Below are 15,029 nucleotides of genomic sequence, written 5' to 3' on the forward strand. Positions count from 1 at the left end.
ACTCATGCGGGGAAATTTTTCAGTCCGGTCTATGTCTTTAGGTCAAAACAAGAAATCTATGAGCCTTTAATAGACGTCAGTCTGTGTCTTGCAAGATTTATTTATTGGTATATGGTGCTTCTCTAGGGTCTACTAGGAAAGCCTGCTTAGACATTATTTTTCAAAGTTTTAAATGATCTTTCAAACCAGTGATCATTTTCGACGGTGGAAATCATGTTTTCTTTTCTCTTTGATTCATTCTATGGGTAAAGGATTTGGAATCAGATAATCTTTATTGTTAGATATAAATCGAGTCTATTGGGTTCTTATTACCTTTTCTTAAAAGAGCAATTCAGTACACAATGCTCCTACTATCTATTAATCATGTTCAATATATTTATCATTGCCTTTTTTTTTTTATTAATTAATGAAATAGTAAAAAATCAACTTGGCTTAGTGTGATTCGAAATTGTGATTTTCTCTAACCCCATCAACAAACAAAGACAGCAAAAAACTCAAGCTTAGTACTGTTCAAGTTCAATGAGCTACTTTCTGTCCATTCAAATTGCACGATAGCTTCCGTCTTCTTTTTTATCTCACTTCTTCAAGAAAAGTATTACTAGGTAATTTCTCGAAGCTTACATCATGTAGAAAGATGATCAAGTTTATTGAATCAAAACTCCATAAAAAAATTATATATTCACAATTCTAATTTCTAGGGCTCCAAACAATTCCGATCAAATCTGATCTACCGATGGGAGCCAATCCTATATCTGATTCCTCACTCTTAAACCTTAATTTGTTGTTCATGAACAGTTTTAATATTAATGATCTTGAATTTATTGTTAGAATTTTGACTCAGATTTTTTTCAAATGACGCAGAATAGTTATCTGGCGACTTTTTCTAGGAAAATTGTACATTAGTCCATGTACATGTCTCTGTGACCTATGCTCCCAGATATTGACACTTCATATGACAAAGACAATCAAGTAATGGAGACTCATGAGCCACATTAATGTCTTAATTGAATTTTTAAAGAAATTGATTATCTGAAAAACAAAAACACATCATCAAGTGGGTTCTTCTCTTTTCATCGATTAAACCATAGAAAATAATTAAATACACTTAGAATCTAGGTAAATATAGCTTAAGAAATACTCGTCTTTCTTCATCCCTCCCTTATATACAACTACAATGATGATCACATCGCATGGTTTCGGTTTCTATTGATTTCATAAAATCTCAAATCAAAATCAAACCAATAAAGTTTAGTAAATTTTGATCGTTCAACGAATTTAGACTAAACTTTGACACCGTTAGCCATATTATTTTTTGAGAAATGATAGTGACGGCTCTTTTCTTATATCCTTGACCTTTACAATAAGAATAACTATCTCATGAAAGACCAATCAAGCCAGACAAAATACTGGTAGTCTTATTTTGAATATTGAATGTTAAGCTAAAAGTATGAGGTTTCCTTTGGATTCAAATCTCTTGTATTATTAATTCAGTTGTAGTGGTTGGTGGTTAGTGATTAGTGGTTAGTGGTTATTGTTTCAAAATTGAATGTAGGTCAACTTTGAACTTTATTTTGGTTGGATGTGGATCACCCATAGCTCCCACTTGCAATAGTTGTGTTTATGAGTTTTAAAAATAAATTTTGAATAAAAGAAAGGAACTTTGTGCATCTGTGTCTCTTACGCCTAGACATAACTGGGCATGAAAATACCTAATGCATGTGGGGTAGTTTGGTCATTTTATTCCTAGTTGTGTGTGGATATAAGGAACACCAGAATACCATATGACAAGGTTTTTTCTCCCTTTTCAATATTACCATTTTACCCTAATAGCTTGAGACATTGATAATCTCATTTTCCTCCCAGAATCAAGACAAAACATTGTAGAGGCCAGAATTTTGGTCCATCCTACCCTATTAGTCAACCCATCAGCCATGTCAATACGGGCTCCTCTGTGGCGCGGCATAGTGTGCAGTTCACATTTGATGGCTGAGAACCTCTTGAAGTGTGTGTTCGTGTGTTGAGATATGTGCCCAGAGCTCCCAATCATTATATATTCACACACCATACCGCGCCACAGGGGAACCAGATCCCATGTCAATAGCATCAGCCATTGCAACAAAGTTTGGTTCATTTAATTTGCGTGGTGAATGAGTAAATGGGTATCAACTGGTTTGGTTCTGGCTAAAATGTATGGTTATGCTTCAGGTCATGAACAAAAACCAAAGTGAATATAATGGTTTAAATTATTTTAAATATAAACTGATTGGTTTTGATATCGTTCAATCGGATCATTCAGTTTCTATCATCCAATCTTTATGGTTTTCATTCAATTTGTCTATGCAATTCTGAAACTAGTTAGGGTCAACCTCAGGCATGGGAGAGATAATAATAACTCATGTGCTGCCAAGTGGCAAATATTAAAGCATTATACTTCACTAGGTTTAGTGATGCCTAAAAAACTTATTTTTCTCTAATAATAATAAGGGCAGAGTTTTCTGTACACAAGAGGCCTCTGAGCCCACACATAGGGGTGTGCGCCTCTAGGAGGATGATGGTGGTCATTCATCATTGCGTGCTCCCTATGTCTATGGCGCATCCTATGTCTAAGGCGTAGGGGTCTCTCGCAAATAGAAAACTTTGCCCCTAATAATAATGGAAGTATTTGCCTTCTAACATTATATCATTAGTTTCTTATGGGAAATGTCCAAAGCTATGGTAATGGAATTTACATAATTATTGCTTTCAAGGGTAAGAAGTGACTCTATCAATGATTTGCCAAATGTTCTTAGAACACCTCTGAAAGAATTTTACCAAACACTATTCTTTAGCCAAAGAACATTCTCACAGTACGAAAGCAACATATGTATAGCCCTGCTCTTTAGACCCAGTTTATTGATCAGTCGATTTGGTTTGATCTTGCAGGCTCAGAACTGAAATGGATTGATGCTAGTGCCTTGTGATATATAACGGTAAGGGTGATGTCAAATGCAGGGTGGCCGGATAAGATTGAGTTGGTACCCGAGAAGATTCACACGCTAAAGTCGTGCCCTTGCACATATCACAAGGCCATGTATGAATAGGGAAGGTATGTTATCATGTTTGAATGATATGAACTTGATTTACAACACGTGGCGAGAGTAAAGTATATGTTAAGACTCCGTTTTCCTCCAAAATACGGTCTGGTTGGCTTGTTTGGCCAACTGGCGGGTGTCACCGGTAGGTGCGAGATCCACCAGTATGAGCCACCTATTGGAGTATTGTGGACCCCAGTATGCCCAGCTTAGATGAGCACATGTATTTTGATCTCCTCGTCTTAATGAGGTCTTATATGCCTAATGATGCCGAGTGCATCACCCGAGAATGTGATTTAATGTATTTGGGTCCATAAATGGACAAAACCAAATGGATCTTAGAAGATATTTATTGGCTAGGGTATAAATAGTCTTTATATCTCTCTCTCCCTCATTTATGATTTCAGGAAGTTGGTGAGAGGAGTAAAGAGGTGGGAGAAAGAGTATGAAGAAGAGGAAGACTAGGGAAGAGGCTTCCCCCTTGGATTCTGGAGTTGCATCTTACCTTTTCGTCGTCGGAACAGTGTCTGGTGTCTTGAGATTTATATCTTGAGGTAAGTAACACCATAAACCCTTGAGATATGATGAAACCCTTGTGTGTATGGTTGAATCTAGGGAATAACGAAACCAATGTCTGTTTTCCTAGAAGGATTTAAGAAGAAAACAAAGATTTTGGAGATTATTGAAGTGACATTTGAGTTTGGGGAAGAGAAATCTCAAGATTTGGGGTTTTCAAGTAAAGGTATAATTCTTTTCCCCGAAATCTTGTTAATGACTTAGATCCATGGTACAATCAAGTAGATGAGGCTTAGAATATGTGAAAAATGAAGTGGGAACCACCCTATTGGGGTTCCAAGGGGTGGAATAAAGAAGAGAAGGACAACAACAAAATCTGAGAAAATTGATAAGGAAGATCGACGGGTGGCTGACCCCGCGGTGAGACTTACTAGTCATGCCTGTCCCCTATGGTTCTACCAATGGGTAAGACCGGCAGATGCTAGACCCACTAGTATGACCTGTCAATTTGGGCAGATTACATAGGTAGGTTCTCTTACCCACCTATATGACCCACCTGTAGCCCAAATGAGCTCCAATTGAACTCAAAGTCACTGACAACCTACTTTATGCTATTTTACACGTCAAAACCATGTCCTACATCATTTATAGTCCTGATTTGAATGTATTTCTAAATTCTTTATTTATGCTAGGTTTCGAGAAACTCATATTCTTACTCCAGATCTTACCCGTACCATGAGTGCAGATTCTTCCACAAGAATAGGTAAGTGGGAAGAAGACTTTGATCTTAATTTTCAGAGTGTTTTTGGCATTCTATGCAATCATAGACTATATTTATATTTCGATTTCCATTCCCATGCATATGTTGATGTAAAAATGATGCATTTAAAATTGAACATATTGTATCTTAAATTCCATATGCATGATTACTTGCTTAAAATCTTGAGAATGGATGTATCATATGATGAATATGATGCCAATTTATCGAATATGTGTGGGATTTGTAGATTAGATGCCGTAACCGACTTGAAAACAAATGCATTGGTATATCATGGAATGGGACATGAAAGTACTATGTAGTTGTACTATCTCATATAAAAGCATGTGATTAGGATTTCATATTCTCTCGTGCTACGATCCTTCCCAACAGGGGTTTACGTGTTGGGTTATCACTGGGGGAAAGCGTCAGTCATGGACCATCGTGGTGGTTAGAAGTACGTCTGACTGATCAATAGGACAGTTAGAAAGCTTAGTGATATATTCAGAGGGTCAGTTATACTACTTTTAATTTCTACTATGGTTCGGCCATGATTTACTTCTATGTTGTGGTTCAACCATGATTTACTTTTTCGAGTGCTCACGATGGGCCTTCTCCGACAACCCTATGGGCGTATCACAGGATAGAGAATGGGTCTCGAACCTGGGGCATACGCTCGTTGTGGTTGTGAGTAGTACGTTACCTATGACTTAGTATGTTTATTAGGTGGAATATGTTTAAAATGAATCTCATGCATATAGTATCATTTGTTTGCATTTGCTTGTGTGCATCTTTTTTTTCATTTACTGAGCTAGTGAGCTCACCCCTCGTGTACATACATTTTTAGATGATTTTATAGGTTATTCCATAGAGGAGCCCGTGCCGAGTCCCACCAACAAAACCCCAGTGGGGGATTAGTAGGTCCCCGAAGAATTCAAACATGGTGTCGGTTACCTGTGTGAGGATTGTATTACAGGGCAACAGTGACAGATTCCATTTACTGTACTCGTTTTTATTCTTTTGGTATATTTCTCTTTTTGTGCTCTTGATAGTTTAAATTGTTATTTCTTGTATAAATGTCATGCCTACGGGTCCACATGTAATTATACTATATATACCAATTTGGGTATCAAGAGTATATAGAGAATTACACAAATAACTATTTATGACAAGACTTCCATTGAACTAAAATATTATATTTCATGATTACTTGTGGCTTGCTGTGCTGTGGTTATTGTGTCTGATGATCCTTGTGGTTTTGGGTTACTCGGAGGGAACCCAGTCATTGGTTCGGTTCTATGTGAATGGGGCGTGACAACATGCATATTGGAACTAGAGGTTGACTTGCCTCCATAACTATGTGAACAAAACCCAAAGATAGTAGTTGGAAAAATGGGAAAGAATTAGTGAAAATAACATTTAAGGTAGGGGTGAAAGTTTGACCCTGATGGCCTGAACCCGCTTTGGCCCGCCCTGAGTTTGAGGGCTAAGATTTCTGACCCATAGGGTGGGTTAGGATTGAAAAAATTGACCTTGGGTTAGGGTTGGGTCAATCCTAAGTTGAAGTCTAGGTCAAGCCCTACCCAACCTTGATTTTAACGCTAATTTATATAATATAATTTAGGGCTCTCATCCTATTATTTTATTTAGAACATAAAATTTGGGTCATTGATTCTTATGGTCAATTAGGGTTAACCTGACCCTAGCAAAAATTAGGGCCAACTCGGCCTAATCAAGGTCAATTAGGGCTGAGTTGGCATGAGTCCTATAGGGTTTGGTCTAGGCATGAGTTTGACAGGATTGAGTTTTGGGGACCTGGGGTTGAATTAGGGTTTTAAAAAACTCAGCCCAACTCAACCATTACACAACACAAAGACTTGAGGTTGTAGTTTTGTCCTAGCCATTACTTGATAAGATTGATCCCTACTAATTCGTAACAATAATTAGGGAGATTGTTCAATAAATATAACTCAACTATCCAAGGGTGTCAATTAAAAAAAATTTTTTTTTTTTGAAATGAACCAAATTAACTAAATCGAATCAAGCCGAATTGATTCGGTTAAATTCAATTTGAGTATATGATTATTCATCTTGGTTCGGATTGATTACAGTTAAGGGTACACAAACTATAAGTTCAAATCGAAATCGAACCAAATTGATTCAATTCAAATTGTGGTAAGTGTATTTTGTAATTTATTATCACACCTTAACATTCTAAGACAAATCTAGAGTTAACAATCGCCATAAGGCCCATTATGGATCGACATACTTTAGGCTAAAAATTATGACAATCGATCTATCACAATTATGGTCTAAGAGTGGAAACATATATATTACTGGATTAAAACCAAACTACAAAATCAAATTAAATCAATATTTCAGAACCAAATTGTAACCAAAGCCAAGCCGACTCCAATTTGATTGGCTTGAGAAAGAAAGAAACAAAATAGGGGTCCTAATAATATTAGGAAACCTATTTCTTTTTAGGCCTACAAAATCTCTAACGGCATCGCTTCCATGGTGGAAAATCCCATTCGGTTGGATGGGGATATGCTATCCAACACTTCTTCGATCTAGCCGTTGGTGCGATGGGGTCGACTCATTCGTTGATTTGCCAAAAGCAGCTCAAGTTGAAGAAACTTGCGCAAAAATAAACTACTTGGGCCCTCTTTGGTATTATTTTTCTTTTTTATTTTTGTTCACAAAAATGGTTTTGGCTGCATTTGGTATCATTTATGGAGCTTGTTTCTATTTAAACAAAAATTGGTAAAACACAATAACCAAAAAGAGATCAGGAGTCATTTATGTGTTTTGGCCAAAATGGTTTTTAGTTATTTCGCTGGACTTTAATGAACATGTGCTTAAAGGCTCAATACGGAGGGGTAAAGTAGTCAGTTGCTTTGTAATTAGAAATCCAAGCTCCTTGCCCTCTCTTCTTCAGTCCAAACTGGAGAAAGAGAGTTATAAGAAAGAAGGGTGAAGAGATGGGTGAAGGAAATCTCTTCACCCATTTCTTTTTTTTGGTAAGATGATTGCATTAAAAGGCTAAAGGAGATCAGAATATACAACATTAACAAGCCAATTTGGGCAAGAAAGAAAACATGAGTCAACAATGATTTTTAGCCCAAAATTGGCCATAGAATGAGCTACTGTATTGGTTGAACTATAAATATGTCTGAAAGAAACAAAAGAAAAGGAGGAAGTTAAGTGTAATATATCCTCAATAAGAGGAATGACTTCAACTGTTGAGCTTCTCTCCTCAATCCCCTTAATCACCTCTAAGTTGTGCGATTCGATAACAAGACGATCAATTCCTGTTTTAATAGCAAGAAGCATACCATTTTTAATTGCTCTTGCTTCAAGCTGCAAGATGTTGGTTAAATTATCAGAATAGATAGAACCTACAATAGAGTTATCGGCATCATCTCTAATGACAGTAGCGATAGAACTTCGATTCTTTCTCACTCTAAAAGCAGCATCAGTGTTAAGTTTGAAAGTACCATGATGTGATTTTTCCTATTTAGTTGGACTTGTTGAGCATTGTTTGGGTGATCTGCAATTCTGAAACGAAGAAGTTGTCAAGGCTTCTTGAAATTTTTGGAGATGATAAAGGGCACGCTCAACCACTTGTTGAGGAGATTCTTTGTTGCCTTTGAAGATGAAAGAGTTCCTTGATTTCCATAACTCGCAACTGATAAAGGCCACAATAGAATCAATTTTGTCAAAATCATTCACTTGTTTGGACTTAAGAAACCATTGTTCAAGCCAATTAATGAAGCTTTCATGGATCATGAAATCAGAATGAAGTGAAAGTGGGGAAGCAAACCATGCAGCTCTTGCAAATAGACATTGAAGAATAAGATGCATGGTGGTCTCTTCTTCTTGTTGACATCTTGGACAATCAACCTCCATATTCTGTAGACGCTTCTTGAGGTTGCTTTTACATGCAATGGCATTATGGCAACATCTCCAAAGAAAGTTGCGAAGCTTTGGAGGGGCATTAATTCTCCACAATATTTTCCAAAACTCCTTTGGCTTTCCACTATCATTAGTAGATGCACCTTGTAGCGACTTGTCATCATGTGATTTAAAGAGATGATAAGTTGATTTAATAGTGAAGAAGCCATGCTTATTAGGGACCCAAATCAACTTATCCTCTCTAACTTGCATTGGAGGAGGAATTTGCAAAATCTGATGAGCTTCATGAGGAAGAAAAATTTGATTGATAGTATCAGAATTCCATGTACAATTTTGACCATCAATAAGGTTAGTAACCTTTTGTAAGGAGCAAAAAGGTGGCTTGAGACTTTGAATTATCCCATTAGAAAGTCCAGAAACCCATCTATCTCCCCATATGTTGACACTTAGACCATTGCCAATTGACCAAAAAACTCCCCAAGAAAGAAGGGAATGTCCACATATTATGCCTCTCCATGCCCAGGATGTAATGGATGCTTGAAAAAAATTTATGTTAGGAAAGTAAAGACTCTTCATAACTTGGGTCCAAAGGGAGTTTTCATTAGTAATCAACCTCCATCCCAACTTGGCTAAATATGCCATGTTTTGAGCTACCAAGTCTTTGAAGCCAAGCCCACCATCATCCTTGCTTCTCGTAAGCTTTTGCCAACTAATCCAATGTGTCTTCTTAACTCCATTCTTGCCCCACCAAAATTTTGAGGTTGCACTTGAAATTAGGTGAAGAATAGATTTTGGAAGCTTAAAGGCGCTCATGGCATAGTTGGGAATGGCTGTAATTACTGATTTAATTAAAATTTCCTTACCTGCAGGTGATAAACGTTTTTCCTTCCTTCCATTCAACTTGCTGAGAACCTTATCCTTAATATCTGCAAAAATATTAGATTTAGATTTGGCAAAATCACTAGGAAGACCCAAGTACTTATTCTTCCCTTTAGCTTCACTACAAAGAAATATTTGCATAATCTCCTCTTTCACCAAAGGTGGAGTATTCCTGTTGAAGGTGAAACAAGATTTATGTAAATTGATTGCTTGCCCTGAAGCTTTGCAATATTTTTCAATTATATGCTTCCAATTATGGAGCTGATTTTCTTGAATTCTCATGAAGAGGAGACTATCATCAGCAAAGAATAGCCTTGAAATCATTGGACAATTCATTTTCATTCGAATTCCTTCTATAGCTCCTTCACCAATGGCCTTAGATATTATAAGAGCAAGCGTATTCTCACAAATGAGGAAAAGAAAAGGAGAAATAGGATCACCTTGCCTAATTCCCCGAGAAGGAAAAATACTTCCCTTTGGAACACCATTTATCAAGACTGAATATGTCACAGTTGTTACATATTGCATGATAAGATGGACCCATCTCTCACAGAAACCCAGCTTCTTTGGAACACCTTGGAGAAAAGACCAATCCACTCGATCAAAAGTTTTTCGCATATCTATTTTAAGAGATGCAAAGAGGTTTTTTTCTTTCTTTTTTCGCCGAAGAAAATGAAAAACTTCATGGGCGATCAAGATATTATCAGTGATTGATCTTCCTTTAATAAAAGCACTTTGGGTGTAGTAGATAATGTCATTTAGAAGAGGCTTCAAGCGATTAGTGAGGATTTTGGATATCACCTTATAAGCTACATTGGTTAAGGCAATTGCTCTATACTCACTAATAGTTTTAGGAGACTTTCCCTTTGGGATTAAAGTAATGTAAGTCTGATTCAAATGTCTAACCAGATATGAAAAAAGATTGAACCGCCTTAATTAAGTCATTTCCAATAATGTTCCAAAAGTTGCGGTAGAACATACCTGAAAGCCCATCTGGACCTAGAGATTTGTTTGGATTGATTGAGAAAACTGTTTTCTAGATCTCCTCAGATGATGGGATTTCACATAGCCTTGCATTAGTAGCATCATCTATTTTTGGCTGAATTAGATCTAGGACATCATTCATATCTTAAGATGATTTAGCTTGATATAAATCATGGAAATACTTAATAGTTTCCATTTCAATTTCTTTAGATTCTTCCATCCATTGACCATCCACCTGTAGTCTCCATATACGATTATTTGTCCTTCTTTGAATTTTTGTTGCATGGAAGAAGTCAGTATTTCGATCTCCAGCCGTTGGCCAATTAATTCTAGATTTTTGATGCTATAGAAGTTCCTCCCTCTGAAGCATTTCATCCAAGTTTTTCCTAATTTCTTCTTCTTTTGCATGATTAGTTGATGATGTTCTTCCCTTTTGAATCTCCTCAAGTTCTTCTTTTTGTATCTTTAACATTACAAAATCGAGTCCTATTCCATTGCTTCAGAATAAATTGACATTTTCTAATTTTCTTGCTTAACTTGAACGATGTAGATCCCTGAATATCCAAACTCCATGCTTTTTGAACAGCTTCCTGACAAGTGGGGCCTCTGATCCAAATTTGTTCAAATCGGAATGGTCGTCTGCCTTTTGTTCTTTTTGGTGAGTGTCAAGTAGATTAAATATTGCAGCTCCATCAAACAATAGTCTCTAGTTACAATTGCTGAAAGCTCTATCCAATCTTTCCATGACAAGATCTGCTCTTCTATTTGTCCATATGAATTTTGGACCAGAATAACCCAAGTCTATCCACCTACAAGCATCTACCACTTCCTTGAAGTGGCAAATGTCAGCATGGTTTTTAGATTGGCCACCTTGCTTCTCTTGAGTAGCTAGAATGTCATTGAAATTACCCTAAACAACCCAAGCCTAATTCTTAGGGCCCGTTTGATAACATTTCAAGAAACGTGTTTCTGCCGTTTCTGTGTCTAGAGAAACGGCAGAAATGGAACAAAAAACATTTGACAAAATTGTTTCATTTCACTTGTTTTCAGAAATTGAAATTGAAATTTCTACCTATTTTTGGTTCTAGAAATGCCCCAGACAAAACAAGTTGAACTTGTTTCTGCGTTTCTGGAAATGACTACCATCAATAAAATCCAGTGCTCGCGTTTGGGAGAACTCATCCTAGCATTTCCTTAGGGGGTGTTTGGTTCGATAAATCTTTGGGATGACATTCTTTAGAATGATAATTCTTAATTTTAAGAGTTGTTTGGTTCCACTAGGATGACCCTCATATCCGAGCACCCTACTTCCCATGAATGACCATTTTACAAAAGATGTACTTCAAATCTGAGTTCACCTAAACACCTAAACTCATATTTGAACAACGTTTTTTCGACCTTGTATAAAAGAAAAAAGGGGAAAGATGTTCTGAGGCAACATCTGCGACCTCTCAATGGCGACATACTCACCCCGCGACCTCTCAAACCATAAGCCCCGACCTGCGACCTCTTAAACTATGCCATTCTCACCGAGAGTCCGCCGTTGGTGACTGGTAAGCCCTCCATCGATCTCTCTCTCTCTCTCTCTCTCAATTTCATGGAGTTGTAGGTTTAGGTTTTTAAAATCAAAACCTCACTATTTCGATTTCATGGAGTTGTAGGGCTAGGTTTTAAAACCAGAACTCTTTCATGGAGTTGTAGGATTAGGTTTTTAAAACCAGAAGCTCTCTATTTTGATTTCATGGAGTTTATTTTGAATTCATGGAGTTGTAGGGTTAGGTTTTTAAAACCATAACCTACCGCTCCCACCCGCCAGTCACTCAACCCTCACCTTCAACACTGAAAAATTCCTATTGTCCACCATCTCCTGCTGGCAAAGAAAACGAGGGCACGTGAGGAGTTTTAAGATTTTGCTTCTCCTCTTCTTCGCCAATTTTCTGATTTCACGAGGTTTCCGCACAGTTTTTAGGGGTTTCAGGAACAGGTTTGTGTTTGTTTATCTTTCTATTCTCTCTCTACATCTCTCTATCTTCCATTTTTAACATTTTTGAAGAACTTTCCGATGTAATTTCGGTGGGAAATTGTGTTTCAAGTGGAGCTGTTCCGTTTATTCTCCCATTTGTGCTTTTGATTAGAAGTTAAACAGTTTTTTTTCCCACTTTCCTTTGGTTCTCATTTCCGCAACTCCATTTAATTTGCAGGAATTGAAGGAGATTTCATTAAATTTTCAGTTTTAAGATCTTATTTGAGGGTACTGCTCTGTTTCTGATTCGATCGACCATCGATTTTTGTTTTGGTGAAGATCATACAAAACCCTTGCGAGTTGCTTAGTTCTTTTAATTCTAAGGTATTATTGCTTCTCATATTCTCTGTTTCATATTGGCATTTCATTTACATTTCTCCCTGAACAATCTCATTCAAAATTGGGCTTTGTCGGCCATTCACCTTAAGCTTTATCCAATACGTGTATTTAGAAAAGGGCAAGGGTTCTAAGGCAGCCTAACTCTTAAGAGCAATGAAAATGTATACAGAAGCATCATAAGAACTTCAATAAGTTCTCCTTAATTATATTTTATCTTAGATTATATACTTAGAATTCATTGGCATTGATTCCTTGAATATATGAGAACTTGATTATGCAATGTCCTTTTTATTTTTGTAAGTAAATGTCTCCTGTTTTGTTGGAACAGGTAGTTGTGTGCACCTGGTTTTAGATTCTGGGCTTGATCTGCTTTATCTGAGTTATAAATGGAGAGCTGGAAGCTTTGTATGGTATTGATACTTAATCGTTTAAATGGAAAACCCCAGCCTGACTTAAATGTTCAATATGCCATCCATTTTATGAAGAATTAACGAAGTTTGAATTTTTAAAGAAGTGATGAAATTGGAAGGTAAAAGTATGAAGCAAATAATGGATATTTATGTGGTGTGCAGCAGCAGGCCAAGGTTGTTCCTAAACTGAGGCCTCAGATATTAGACTCTTTGTTTGCAAACATGAAGGAATAGAGGATGAAGACATCATCTCATCAGATGAGAAGGGGTTGATTTCAGCAACAACAACGGAAAAGGGATCGATTTAACAGTTATTCCCACTAACTAGACCTATGTTGATCATTGTGCAAGGAGATGTGAGATCATATGGGTGTTAAAAATTGTACCCCAGCCAACCATGTGGTGCAAAGTAGTGGATTTATCTCTAGCACCCAAGTCTCTGACTATCAGTAGGAAACAGTCCATTCTTTGTTTTGCTTCCTTCAGTACTTTTCTCTTCATTAACCTGACTATCTCCAATATGGAAACTTATAGATATCTTCTTTCAATTTTTTTGATCTGAGATTTGGATTAGTTTGTTTCTCATCTAGTTTGTATTGGGATGGTTGTTAAATTCATTGGTGACCATTTAGCAGCTAATTCGCATTTTATATTTTGTGATTTCAACTTTTTCTTGTTATCTTAACTGCTGGCTTAATTACTAATCAGCGGCATCTGCATGAAATTGGGAATACACTTTAGAAAGACAACCCCCTCACTGCATTACCCTGACTGTGTATCGTTTTTTTCTTTTTTTTAAAGGGATTTCTGAGTTAGTTGATTCTCCAATCAACTTCTGTACAATGAATGGCCTTCATACTCCCAAACCATTGACTTTGATAAAATCATATCTTTGAACTCTTCGGTTGATCAAATGATCTTGAATTCCTTCCATTTGATTCTTCGTATCAGGGAGGAATGGCGAAAAATCATTTTAACGCCAATTGGCCATACCTCCTCCTTTTCTGTTCAAAATAATCGCTACTAATAGTTGCATCTTTTGCAACAACAAAAAAAAAACCACCCAAAAACCACCCAAATAAACGGACTCTCTATGTAAATATTCTTCAGTATTGTATTCAGGAGCTTTAAAATGATGAGTTGGAGAGCATATCGAAACTTTGTAGAAGGGGCCATAAATGATCAAAAAGATAATCTCATCCCCCATGCTGAGATCCTTCTAAAAACACGGAAAACATGATGCTCCTCATAGTTCTTATAAAATTTTCTCAAGAGTGGTCACTTCTTTGTTCATGGCTTAGGGATTGGATCAAGTACTGCCATTGGTATTTTAGAAATAAATAAAAAATAATAAAAAAATGTTACAATTTTTCACTTCACCACTCTTATGTTTAATTAAACAATTTTATATGAAGAATCACTGCATAGGATTAGCGTAATCAAACATTTTTACAGTAAGAATCATGACACAGATTTAGGATAACCAAACAGTTTTACAGTATGAATCACTATACAGATTTAGGGTAACCAAACAGTTTTTCGGTAAAAAGCATGTTCTAGACTTAAGGCAACCAAACGTTTTTTCAGCAAAAAACATAATTCAGAAGAATGTCCATCGAAAGATTGACATCCATATCCGATACATACACCATTTGATTTACTGAACCAAACACCCCCTTAGGGCGGCATCATCGGAGCTTCATGACGCCAGTCAAATTGTATGTTAGGCAGGAAAACTTCACTGGATTCTGGACATCTTGATTGATAGCCAGATCATAGAGGATTTCTTCAAGACTTGGGCATCTCAGAGGAATTTGTCAGAAGCCCAACCTAGGGTTCCTGCGAAATCCTCCTCGCCACCACCACCACCTGAGATGCTTTAGTCGCCTTCGCTACCGCCCTCGCTAGATTTCTTGTCAAAATCCTTGGCTGGTACTCCTCTTCCACCTCCTCTGACCCTTCCAATCTCAATGAACCTACCCTGCAACGGAACCATCTTGTAGGGGCAAAAGTAGTAAGTTGTCTTGCAATTGGGGTAGAGATTGACGGCCTGGTAGCCTCCTCTGTCGCTTGCAGCCAGGGAAGAAGAAGTGGGGTGACAATTGGAGAAAAACAGGTCCATCTGCTTGGAC

At 37.1% G+C, this 15,029-nt stretch overlaps 1 long non-coding RNA gene across 2 annotated transcripts; it reads left to right on the forward strand.

The window, feature by feature from the left end:
- Window positions 1-11,541: 11,541 nt before the first annotated feature.
- LOC122092047 lies at window positions 11,542-13,563 on the forward strand. 2 transcript variants are annotated; one of them, XR_006144077.1, is made up of 4 exons: window positions 11,542-11,678; window positions 12,327-12,472; window positions 12,816-12,897; window positions 13,060-13,563. It is a non-coding gene; the product is annotated as an uncharacterized LOC122092047 (long non-coding RNA). The 2 variants fall into 2 exon arrangements; XR_006144076.1 differs by lacking the exon at window positions 11,542-11,678 and adding an exon at window positions 11,796-12,109.
- The last annotated feature ends 1,466 nt before the right edge of the window (window positions 13,564-15,029 follow it).

This window comes from Macadamia integrifolia, chromosome 10 (assembly GCF_013358625.1).
Source record: "Macadamia integrifolia cultivar HAES 741 chromosome 10, SCU_Mint_v3, whole genome shotgun sequence".
In the NCBI taxonomy this organism is placed as follows: domain Eukaryota; kingdom Viridiplantae; phylum Streptophyta; class Magnoliopsida; order Proteales; family Proteaceae; genus Macadamia; species Macadamia integrifolia.